Genomic DNA, 12667 nt, shown 5'->3' on the forward strand with positions numbered 1-12667 from the left:
AAGTACACGCGGACGAAGTCGCGGGCAAAAGCTAGTGTCATATAGTTTTGCACACTCAGCTGTGGCAGATATTACCTAATGCAGGTGACTCTACCTTATCTATGTAAAATTTTGATGCACTGGTTCTTAAAAATAATAAGTGCCCATTTGAGAACAGGTATGTCAGTGCAAAATGCTTGTTAAATACAAGAAGGTATTTATCCAATTTGGTCTCATTTAATTCGTAAGCTGATCGTCTGTATAATATCTGGTAGAGCCCGAAATACCTAAGAGTTCTGCTTTTTCCTTTAATTATCTTCACTCTAAATCAAATATAGACCTATGCACATATTTAATACCAGCAGGCAATCTGCTCTATATACTTAGGTTTTTTTTATTAAACTTAAACAAACAAGCTCTTTTCTTATTCCCGTCAACTGCCAACAATCTTCCATTCATAAAACCCACGCACCTTCCACGCAACAACTTCAGTAAATAACGCCCCTAGGTACCTATTTCCTTCAATAAAGGTTATCAGGCCACCACGGCGCGAAAACTCAATAACCATCCCCGGCACCCAATTGTTGATCATTAGTGACTAATCCGTCTCATATTCAATCAATACCCAAAACTTTACCCACACACCTCGCCCCGCCTCGCCCCTCAGAGCGCGACATTTAATGACACCCGTGCAACGAAACCCACGAACCGTTGTCGACCTTAAACCAACAGCGCAAAACCTACTATCATTCCAACACGCCCACCGCGTTATATAGCACCGAGGATCTATAAAAGTTACGTCTGTAATCTAACATAAAACTCGGGCCGTTTAGATGCGAACGCGGCCACGGACGACACATCTCGGTTCGCTCCGTACTTTTACCGAAATTAGACAGTGTTTTTTGTGTGAAAGTTGGTGTTTTTTCGTGGAAAAACGGCCGTTGTCGGTGTTTTGGCCTGACGGCCGACGCACGCCGCCGTCGAGCGTGAGCGCGATCTGTTTTCCTACAAGTTTGACGTTTTTAGCGCGCTTTCAACGCCTGTGAGTACAATTCGATTTTTTTAAATTTCGAACAATGTGTTCATTTTTTTTCGAGCAAGGAGAAACGATCCTGGCTGGAGAACACGCAACTTAGCTCCGTCAATAGCCATTCTCTTAGAAATGTTGTGAAACAAACATGAAATACCGGTAAATAAAGAAACCGGTCTAGTTATATTTTATATTTTTCATCAAAGTGAGTCTAAAACATGCAAAGAATGTGACAAAGTTCAAAATAAAATTTAAAATCTTATGTAAAACAAATAAACTAGATAATTAAGGCCTCCGCAGCGCTAAATACCTACCTACCTACAAGCCGCCAAACAGTCTATGGTAACACATTATTAGAATTATCATAATAGTATGTTAAATATTAGAGCTTCTGCGAATATATTAAAATAAAATTGACATTAATATACGTTAACGAATTCATGAATTCAACTTTTCAACACAAAACTCACCCACTAAGACAAAACGATGTTAATAATGTAAATTTGATTAGTTAAGGTTTCGTTAATGTTTCTAAAAATAACAAGACTTCATAGATAAAGACACTAAAAGTTTTCTGAAATATTTTTTCTGAAACTCTTACAGTCAAGACAGGTGGCGCCATCTCGTATGGAGACTGCAAACTAGATAAAGAACAGTTTTATTTAACAACGTGCCCGGCGAGTTCAGTAGACTCCCCTCTCTGTTCCACACATATTATAAATATATACCTCTACTCTTCTACGGAAGAATTACTCAAATGTCATAGCCGGTGCAATCAGACAATCTAAACACAACCCTACCGCGTATGCATTACGGTTGCAATTGTAATGCAAATGAGTACCGAGGTGAATGCTACCTTGAGTGCACCTTAAAATATAGCTATCTTGGTCGCGCATTACTTGATGTCTCTTTTTGGTTTATCTTAGTTTATGTATAGATATCTCGTTCGGATGGAGATAAGCGGATGTTTGTTAGTTGGGCCGTTTGTATGAGATTGAGCAGGCAGATGTACCACCATCATGAAATAGGCGGGGCAGGGCTTTAGTTCCTATATCGGTAGTTTACTTGGACAGTCGATTACTTTAGACTGTTTTTATAGTTTGATTATTAATATCCATATCTAGTTATCCATAGTACAAGCTTTGCTTAGTTTGGGACTAGGTCAATTGGTGTCAGTGTCCCATGATATTTATTTATTGAATGAATTGAATTATTTAAAATTATTATTGATCAGTTTTAATTAAACTAAAAATAAATTAGAATTATATTATTGTATTGTTTTATCACCAGACATACCTACTACCTGTGTTTAAAATAATAAGTGTCCTTTATAAGAATATAAAAAAAATTGTGTCAAATTTAAACATTGAGTGAGTTGATGCCAAGACTTACCCATTAGGTTTTATATACGGTACAGTCAACGTCATAAATAAGTAATCACTTTGAAATCATGCAACGACTGAAAGCGACAAGGTACAAAAGTGATTACTTATTTATCACGTTGATTGTACTTAAGTACCTACCTGTTTATTTTCCAGAAGAAAATAATTTATTTACTTGTACCTAAGTACATTGTTATGCTTTTATGGTCTGACAATCATGACAAATAGATAGGGTTAGGTACTCTACCTAGTTATTTTACATACATAAGAAGAAGAAGAAAGATTTATTTGCCAAAAATTGTCACTAAGCCCCCGTTTCACCATCCATTGATTAAATTTATTTGACGGATAAATATGATGCCGTCTCTGTTTGTTTTGTTCGAATAGACGGAGACGGCATCACATATTTATCAGTCAAATAAAATTAATCAATGGGTAGTGAACCAGCCAGTAAATGTAATTAAACACGTAAAAAAAATAACAGCCATAAAAAATAAAACAAAAGAAAAATAGAACAAGAAGGTTCAGTTAAGTAAGGTATCGTTAGGTAGAAGGTACTTACATTTAGGTACCATTTATCTAGGTATTCTACATTCACAAATTAACCTACCTATGTATATAGTATTAATTGAATATAGTTTTTAGGGGTGACACTATTTCCCGGCCTTACAATACCGACATGGAAATACCGACATGATATTTCGTGTACACGCCCATAGAAACTCTTGTCAGTTTGACACCATTTTGTATGGGCGTGTACACGAAATATCGGGCCGGTATTTCTATGTCGGTATGTCCATGCCGGTAAATAGTGTCACCCCTAAAAACTATATTCAAATAATACTATATACATAGGTAATAAATATATTTTCAAGTTGACTTTTATATACTTATATGTAGGTAGGTACTATTGCATCCTGTGTTAAGAAAAATCAAGATAGGTAGGTACATACTTCCTACCAACCGGTAGAGCATTTCAAATTATTTGTGTTTGAGTTGTACCTAAGTACATAATAATATGATCTTGAATAGCAATTAAGGAGCCATACGAATTACAAGGTTGTAGGTAAAGACTTACTTGCTTATGACAGGAGTGGGGCGAGGCGACCTATCATCAAATATGTTTTGTCCTTATGTAAGGTTTTGTCAAACTGGTACCTAGGTTATTTTATTTACTCTAGCAAGTTTGTAATTGAAAATTCTTACTTAGGAGAATGTTTTACATGTGCTACTTGGTTAGGTTGGATTTATTTCATTACTAGCATTTATCCACGGCTTCGCTTGGGTAGCATATTAAGTCTCACTTTCGTGAAAATCAGATAGGTAAGGTACGTTATGGTCTCTACGTTAGGTACCTAGTTAGGTATAATGAAAACACTAACTCAAGATTTCTTGTCTCGAGACTTAGAAGTTAATATTTTGAGATTTAGGTAGTTACCTACGTGGGATCCATGTGGGAATATCGGGATAAAAAGTACCCTAGGGTGAGGGCACCAGTCATAGACAGGAACCAATGATAGAATATTTTTTCCGCTAACCCAATGTTAAGAAACGGACGCTACTTTTTCTAAAACTAATAACACTTATGTGTAGATAACTGATGATCATAACTGGTAAAGTTCATGAATGGTGAGCTATAAGGCATTGAATCCTTGCTGTAAATTACTGGATACTACTGTGCTTAACATGTCCATGATTGGTGCCGTCACCCTATATGTTTTTTTATTGCAGACGGCCAGCGTACCCAAGCTAGCGTGCAGAAATATCATACACATCAAAATCAAACTATACTGAGAGCTGTAATATTAGCCCAATATTAGAGCAATATCAACATTTTACGAAATATACTCAGCGGCACAAAATTTGGCCCACCCACATACAAAATTACCTATTACTGCATACATTTAAGGACCACATTTTTTGCCACTCAGTATATTTCAGAGGTTTATCATTAAACATATGTCAGTCCACTGGTAGTTATGCATTCTGAGCTCAATCTTCAGCTCTCCTCCAATGCCCGCTGCCTTTCCTAGGTACATAAAGATCCCATAGAGAGCGAGTCAAGCAAGGTTTCATAAAACATAATCGTTAGAATTAGGCACCAAACGAAGAAATAGATAATTATTTATAGATAATTGGACCGACTTCAAAGACTTCTTTTAAACTCACACATACCAGTCAAGATCTCGTTGGAAAGTACCTCTACAATAATTAGTTCTCGCTCAGTAATAGATAACTATAAAATATATGTTGGCAATGGTCTTTCCGAAAGCGAAGTAAAAAAAATATTTATTATTATCTTCAATTTATTTTATAATACCTAATGATTCCTTGGAATAGGGCTTTGCTCAGCAGTGAACGTGTTTGGCTGATATGATGATGACAATGATCTAGGTATATGTGCGTTTATCTGTGGTAATCATTTTTCAATTAAAAATATGTAAAGAACTCGAATTCGACACAACAGTGGCATTTTGTACTGATTGTAACATCACATTTATATTATTAGTCGAGTCGAGTATAAAATACTCAATTCAATCCGATTATGTAAATTCAAAATATCAATAATCCACCTACAACCATTAATTAGCGATTCAATAATTTATAATATAAGTCACAATAGATAACCTTTAATCATGACCTTATCACAGAGTTAATAGTCCTAGTCAACTTACGTATCTAATTACTAAAATCTTAGAGCATTTAATCATCCGGAGAGACCAACTCGCATCTCACCTCAGAGCGTAGGTACTTAATATGAATATTGGTGGCACACCTATACCAAGCTACTTGGGCTTTTTGCATAGTAACTTGAGTATTTCGCCAAATTTAATAGGTATGTGGGTAGATAGCTTGCTCAATACTCAGTAGGTAGATAGACTAGGTCCATTGTAGTAATGGGGGAGCGTGGGTGGGGATTCATGCTGTGACACCGACTTCATAAATACAGTTGGTAGGCAGCACACGCAGTAATCTATTTTTATTGTTGTATCTTTACATATTATTGATAATACTTTTAGTAACAAATGAAGAAGACAGTTTTTTTTTGTTTTTTTTTTTTAATTAACAATTTCTTAGCTCTACAACTGCTCACCTACACTTATTACTAGTAGAACCTACCTACCTGTATTTAATAGATATGCATACCTATGACTCCTCCGCATGGCTAGTTTCTCTAATAAAATGTAATCCTTACTTTCTCATACATATTTGTTCAGCTTTCATCGAGGTCAGTAAAGTCAGTCTGTGTTCAAATTAGCACAAAGTAAAGCCCCAGGCTCATTAACTTCAAACGCACTAAGCTATCTTTAAGGTTAGGCTGCATTGAATCTCAAAGGTACGAAGCTTTCACTAATGTGTTGTTTATTTTATGAGCTATAATTGAAATTAGTAGGTAGTTAAGCTTAGATATTAGTACTGTTTAGCAGCTTAATCAAATAAAGGCCGCCTTACACATGCTCGTTAGTAGCATGTTGGATGGCGATGGCAATTCGTTGAGAAAGATAGCCCGCCAGCCTTTTGGTCTCCAGTAGTGTCATGATTGGTTATTTGGTGTATTTTTGTATCTTTTATTTCAACTCCAAATTTGTTACTTTTACGGTCATCTCGATGAGAGCGAAACATAGATGTCGCTAGTGCTGCTGCTTAAGTACTGATGATGTGCCGCAGGAAACTTTCCAAAATTGCGGAATTTTTCATATGAGAAAATATCGGAAACTTCTCACAATTTTGTATGGGAATTGAAACTTTCCATTTCTTATATTAAAATTTCCTATATTTCTTGTGAAAATTTCAAGAAATTTCCGAGAACTTTCCCAGTTTTTTGGAAACTTTCTGCAACTTGCATATCTGTATGCTTAAGTGGCGTAGTAGAAATAAGCAACCTGAGATATAGCTGCATAGGAGAAATTCGTGTCTGTACTCCTGTCCTGTGGTAGTGTAGGGGTATGGCACGCAGCACGGAATGCTGAGGACCTGGGTTCGATTCCCAGCGCTGGTCTCTTTTTCTGATTTTTCTGTGCATCCATGTCTCAGTTTGTATTTTCGATCCAGTAGTGTCGACCAGGCGCAAATGTGTAATGATTCACGATAAAACGTATAAATGTATAAAACACAAAGAACACAGCAACGTGGTTAATGTTTGGGTTTGCGTTTATTGATTCTGTTTGAACCGTAACTGTTTACAAAATAACGTGAGTTTTTAGTGGTCTTAGGCTGCGTTTTCCACCAGATATGTGCAAGAATGTGTCCATCCCAGCCTATATACTACCACCACCACGACCAGATGGCCTAGTGGTTAGAGGACCTGACTACGAAGGTTGAGGTCCCGGGTTCGATTCCCGTGTCGGGGCAGATATTTGTATGAAAAATACGAATGTTTGTTCTCGGTCTTGGGTGTTTAATATGTATTTAAGTATGTATCTATCTATATAATTATATTATTATTATTGTATTTCTTTTATTCATTGTATACTGTAGTTTTAAGTATTTTATTTGTAATTATTTTATGTTGAAAAATGACTTTCTGCCAAGTTTCTTGCGGCGCATTCTTTTGGCAATGATGGTCTTTCCGACGCTGGTAGTTTTAAAAATGACGTGTAAAAGTGCCCATTGCGGCCTATTTACTGAATAAATGATTTTGATTTTTTTTTTTTGATTTATCCGTTGCTTAGTACCCGTAACACAAGCTTTGCTAAGCTTACTTTGGGACTAGGTCAATTGGTGTGAATTGTCCTGATATTTATTTATTTATATACGTCCCACTGCTGGGCACAGGTCTCCTCTCAGAATGAGAGGGCTTGGGCCATAGTTCCCCCTCGGGCCCAGTGCGGATTGGGAACTTCACACACACCATTGAATTACTTCGCAGGTTTGTACAGGTTTCTTCACGATGTTTTCCTTCACCGTAAAGCTCGTGGTAAATTTCAAATGTAATTTCGAAAAACTCAGAGGTGCGAGCCGTGGTTTGAACCCACGATCCTCTGCTTGAGAGGCCATAGGTCAAACCCCTCGGCCACCACGGCTTTCATTCATATGTCATTTAGAACAAATTAATTATCGCGAATGCTGAGGACCTGGGTTCGATTCCCAGCGCTGGTCTCTTCTTCTGGGTTTTTTCTGTGCATCCATGTTTCAGTTTGTATTTTCGACAGTTATGTTGTATTTATCCAGATATGGAACACAAAAACTAAGTGTACTACTTTTAGTTTAGTCAAGTGATACTTCTTAACATGTATTTAAATATGCATATTTCACGAGTGCTGATCTCGATTAACTGACTCATGTGTGAAGTAGTACCTATTATTTAAACACACGATTGAAGTTAAACTGGAGCCAGTATGTCATCTGGCATTAAATTTTCTCCGTTGTGAGAACTGAACTTTCGTTACTTCAACCTATTTAGATAAATTCCACTGCAGGGCACAAGCTTTCTCTCAGAACGAGAGGGCTTGTTCTGATGTCTCTACACTGATCTAGTAAAGGCTTGACAACTGCATCGAATCAATCCAATAATGATATACGATTGTATCTACTAATAGAGAAAATTTGTCATTTTCCTCCAATTCCAGAGTTATTTTATTGTATTGTATTGTATTGCTCTGCTACATATAGCTGTAGAGCAAATTGAACAGTCTTTCTCGTAAATTGGAGGAAAAATGACTAATTTACCTAAACCATTGAAGTGATTCACAGGTTTGTTCAAGTCGTTTCCAACACCATGAAGTTTGTGATAATATTTGAATGTCATTTTACACATAAATTTCATAAACTTAAAACTTAAGGACTACTGGGCAATCACAGTTTTTAGGCATAATATATTTATGTGGTATTTGTCAGCACACGTCTTGTCATTGCGGTTGTAATTATCATCAGCATCAGCTGGATGATGTCTCATGTTACAAAAGCCTCCCTATTGGAATGTCAGATTGAACTACAAATTTGCCACTTGCATCCACCGATTGCCTGTAACTCTGCCAATGACAATACTGTAGTTCCAACCGTTTGGCTGTGATATCTGTGTGACAGAGGCGGAAGGCAGCAGTAGAGCTCCATTTCAACTCTTTGGATACGGAAGCCTAAAAAAGGATTCAGCACGCGCCCACAGACAAGCGCAACATCTGAATAATGAGATTTACAAATGCGTTTCCGAAATATTGCAAATAAAGTTTTTTGGTGCCTATAATTACTCCGACAATCTCACTCTACATATAGAATATGTTAGTAATAATTCAGTATCCATCTCAAAATTGTAAAGAAATAGTAGAAAAATTATCTCATTAGAATTTTTACGTACCTTTTTAATGAAGGTTTCTTAATAGGCGAAAATTCGACAGATGGCGTTAGCATCGTGAAGTCCGTTTTACGTTATAGGTAGATTCGTTCACGATGACGCGTGCCGTGGTTCTTATTACAATGTCTTTAATGTCTAATTTTGACTAAATCACGCGTCTTCGTTGATGGCACTAGGTACAAAGTCTTGCTTGCGATTTCATCCTTTAGCTTTTAAACCAATTACAAACTTGACGCATGTGTCAAAATTTTGAAACAAACCCTACGATACTAGCGCCAACTAGGTCTGTCACAGAGACCCTCATTGTACGGTCAAGGACCACCATCCACCACCATGGAACCATACCACGTCTTAGTGACTTCGCATTAATTAAAAAGGTTCCATAGATAGCTCATGAATTAAAGTCCTTGAGTGTACTTACTAGGGCCATTCATCTATTCTGGCAAACGCCATTGATTGCAAATTTAATATTTATACTTAGCTTTAGCATTTGGTAAGTCAAAACAATAGTCTTTGATTTTGAGGTGTCATTTTATATCGATTAAAAAAATATCGTACAATATCGTTTTAACAAAAAAAAACATAATTTCTTCTTTGCTTTATTTTTAATGTTACACAAAAAAGCTAAAGTTTAATTCTTATACTTGCTAACGTGTTAATATAGTCATAAACGACCAGGAATCGCCTTCAAAGTGGTCTTTATGGCCCTACGTTAAGTTCCATATCGCTTTGTATCACTTACCGTCGTTAAGTCGTAAAATTTATAGCCCGAGCACTTTAGTTCCGACGATTTCCGCAACTGAATTGGCAGCACTGTATATTGTAAATAGAGAGTTTAGTTTTATTTGTATGGCTAAGTATACGAAACTAACTGTCTTTTTTATCCTATTCGTTAATTTCAACTGTGCAACATGCAACATGCAAAGTTGTTTTAAAAATGTTTTGAAATCAGCGCCATCTAGCGTCGAGTGGCAGTACTTTTCGTCCCGGTAACTTACTACTTTTGACGATACTTGCACAGCGACACGTTTAATACTCCACCCACGCTGTCGCTACACTGTTCACGCACACATATGGACGAGTTATGTTTTCGTTTTATGAAAACCTGCCTGTCCCGCATTGCCCGGTTTTGGAATCCATGCGCTTTCAATTTGGCATTTTGAGGTTATTTTACAAATTACTTGATAAAGAATTATATCTATTAATTTACCTAACTTCTTGACTAAAACAATGCATAATTATTTTAGTGAAGAAGCAAAGAAACGCCTCAATCAATTAAATACCTAGGTAACGTGTTTTTTGGATGGAAGACAGGTAAAAGGATCTGTTCGGTTAATTACATACCTACTCCTTTATTATATCAATACAAACAAATATAATAATGCCAATAATAAATCTTCTTACGAACATTTATGTCGTTATGCATTAGGTATTTAATTAAATTAGGTAGATATAAAAACAAAGTGTAAACTTGTAGAGTCATCTCTTGAAATGCATAATTAACCACAATTTGTAAAAAAAATATATTATACATTTCATATTGTGATATAGTAGGTATATTTTTAACATAATAATGTTGCTTTAATTCATTACAAAGACATAGTTTTAGACCTTTTAATTTTTACATTTTTGCTTCTAGGTAAAAGAAGAAAAATCAAAATCGAAATCAAAATCTCTTCTATACCCTAATGTGTTTCGCTAGATTGTTTTAATTGTTTAATTAAATATTGTCGTTGCGTAACTATTGTCGTTGCGTAACATGCAGCCAGTCATTATTTATTAAAATGATAAAAAAATGGCATCTTCATGAATGAAAACTATGATAAACGGTAATGAATAAAAGTACGTATTATATTTGACTTTAATGTAAGTATTAACTCATTGATAAAATTATGCCTACACGACTTTAATTTATTAATAAACCGCAGTGTAGCTCTGCCAGTATTTTTTTTTACCGGAACAATAAAACAGTTTTTTTATTACACTTATAAACGCAAGCGTTAGTGTTGATGGCCAGTATTTTGTTTTCTTCTCTGCGGTGAGGTAAAAAGTGGAGTAAAACATGCAAAAACTATTCAAAGAAGGGTTACTTACAATAGTTAAACGGACAAATCGTTTATAGGGCAATTAAAAAATACAAAGCCTCTACGACATTAGTTTTTATGCTCTAAGTAACGCAACGGTTTTTCGTAAGAACGTTTTAGTTTGAAATTTTTGCTTACAGCGTCAAGTCATGTGGTGTTAGTTAAGTGTAATAATTAATTTGTTATATTGATAGGAAGTGTCAGTGTTCTTGTTTTGTTATCACGAAGGTTGAAGTCGAAGTGTTACGATAAAAAATGTCAAGGACGTTCTGTGTCTTGGTTTAATATGATTGGAATATTATGGAAAAAGTAGATAGCTGGTAGGTACATTTATTTGGTTTTATCTTAAACTTTGTAGTTACAACTCTTTACCTATAAAATGAGCTTAAAATTATTTAGTGTTTCTACAATGGACCTAGAATCTAAGTACATGATACTTACTACAATGTCATCGATTTGTACGATGAGAGTATTTTTATTTAATTTAATGCATTCTTCTTACTCTTTCAAACAAAATATACCTTAAGTAGGTACCTACCTACGATTAGAAATAATATTTACTTTTAATATAAAAAATAGATAACTTTATTATTCCTTAAGATAACTTTATCCTGCTGGCCAAAGTGAAGTACCTACTCGCAAGTAGGTAGGTACATAATTATTTTAGTATTCACTCTCGTACCTAGGCGTAACACAGCGTGAATTCTTAATTGCTAAATAATTCAAATGGCATAAACTTAATTGTTAGAACGTCACCTGCTGAATACCAAAACGTTTAGAATTAGTTACTAAAGAAAATATGACGTATTGTTCAAGTGTGGGTGGCACCTCCGAAATAGACGAGTGATTCATTGCTTATCTACCTGCACATGGATTGCATATATAATTTTGAATAATTCGTTGCTATAGTACCAACTCCAAAATTTGATTGATTGTTCTTGTAGATTTGTATGAATATAAATATATTTACCTACATAAAAAGAACAGTTAAAATAACTACACTTAAATTGATAGTAGGTAGATGGTGTCACTGTCAATTTGAATCATAATTACAACGGCACTCTACCTATCCACCCTGTATGTAAAACCGTTTTATTTTGTTAATTTTGGTGTAGGTTGATAGTTACTTAGGTACAATAAGTGTAGTTTATCTATAAGTGTAGGTGTATATAAGTGTACGTTATCTGTACATACATGAAAAGGTAATTTTTGCACACAAGATTCTTTGAATAATAGTAACATAATTTTTCTTTTAGGTACATATAAATGTCATGATAATGCTAATCAGTTATGATTTCTATGAATATGAAAATTATGTCAATTGTGAATTGATAAACTAATTATTGACCTCTCAAGACGTGGTTGAAGTAGATATTCTGGCTGTGAATTATGACTTGTTGTGTCTAGATGAAGCTTGTAAAATTTTGAAGTATTTATACAGAATGGCTAGCAGTATACAGAATGGTATTTTTAACGGCGCCTGGAGGGCAAGACTTACTTTAAAAAAGTAGGTACATATAGGTACTCAAAGTACGAAAATTTACTTAAAGGAAAAATTTCGTTATTTCGTATAATATAATAATAATAATAATATACGTAAATATTAATTGTTCGTAAAAATATAAAAACAAAAAATCTACGAATTTAGATTTATTTATTTTAAATAAAGTCATGTTTCGCAAAATGTTTTTTGATCTCCAGTTTTAAAAGTATACTTTCCCCCAACTTTCGTTATAATTTTTCATCCTATTATGTACCTATACTAAATTTTTACAAATAATTGATACTAACTGAAAAAATAATAAATTATCTAGTCAATCCTCTTAAAAATATTCAAGAAATATTAACAGGCTTTAATAAATAATTTGTCAAACAAAATATATCTACACCTACTGTTTCA

General features: G+C 34.8%; 1 long non-coding RNA gene across 1 annotated transcript in view; it reads left to right on the forward strand.

Annotated features, from left to right (window-relative positions):
- Positions 1-816: 816 nt before the first annotated feature.
- Positions 817-12667, forward strand: part of LOC141434088 (uncharacterized) — a 164599-nt gene continuing 152748 nt past the window's right edge. The window contains exon 1 of the long non-coding RNA XR_012452006.1: positions 817-1021. This is a non-coding gene — a long non-coding RNA (uncharacterized lncRNA). The remainder of the gene's footprint in view (positions 1022-12667) is intronic.

This window comes from Choristoneura fumiferana, chromosome 13 (assembly GCF_025370935.1).
Source record: "Choristoneura fumiferana chromosome 13, NRCan_CFum_1, whole genome shotgun sequence".
NCBI classification, from domain to species: domain Eukaryota; kingdom Metazoa; phylum Arthropoda; class Insecta; order Lepidoptera; family Tortricidae; genus Choristoneura; species Choristoneura fumiferana.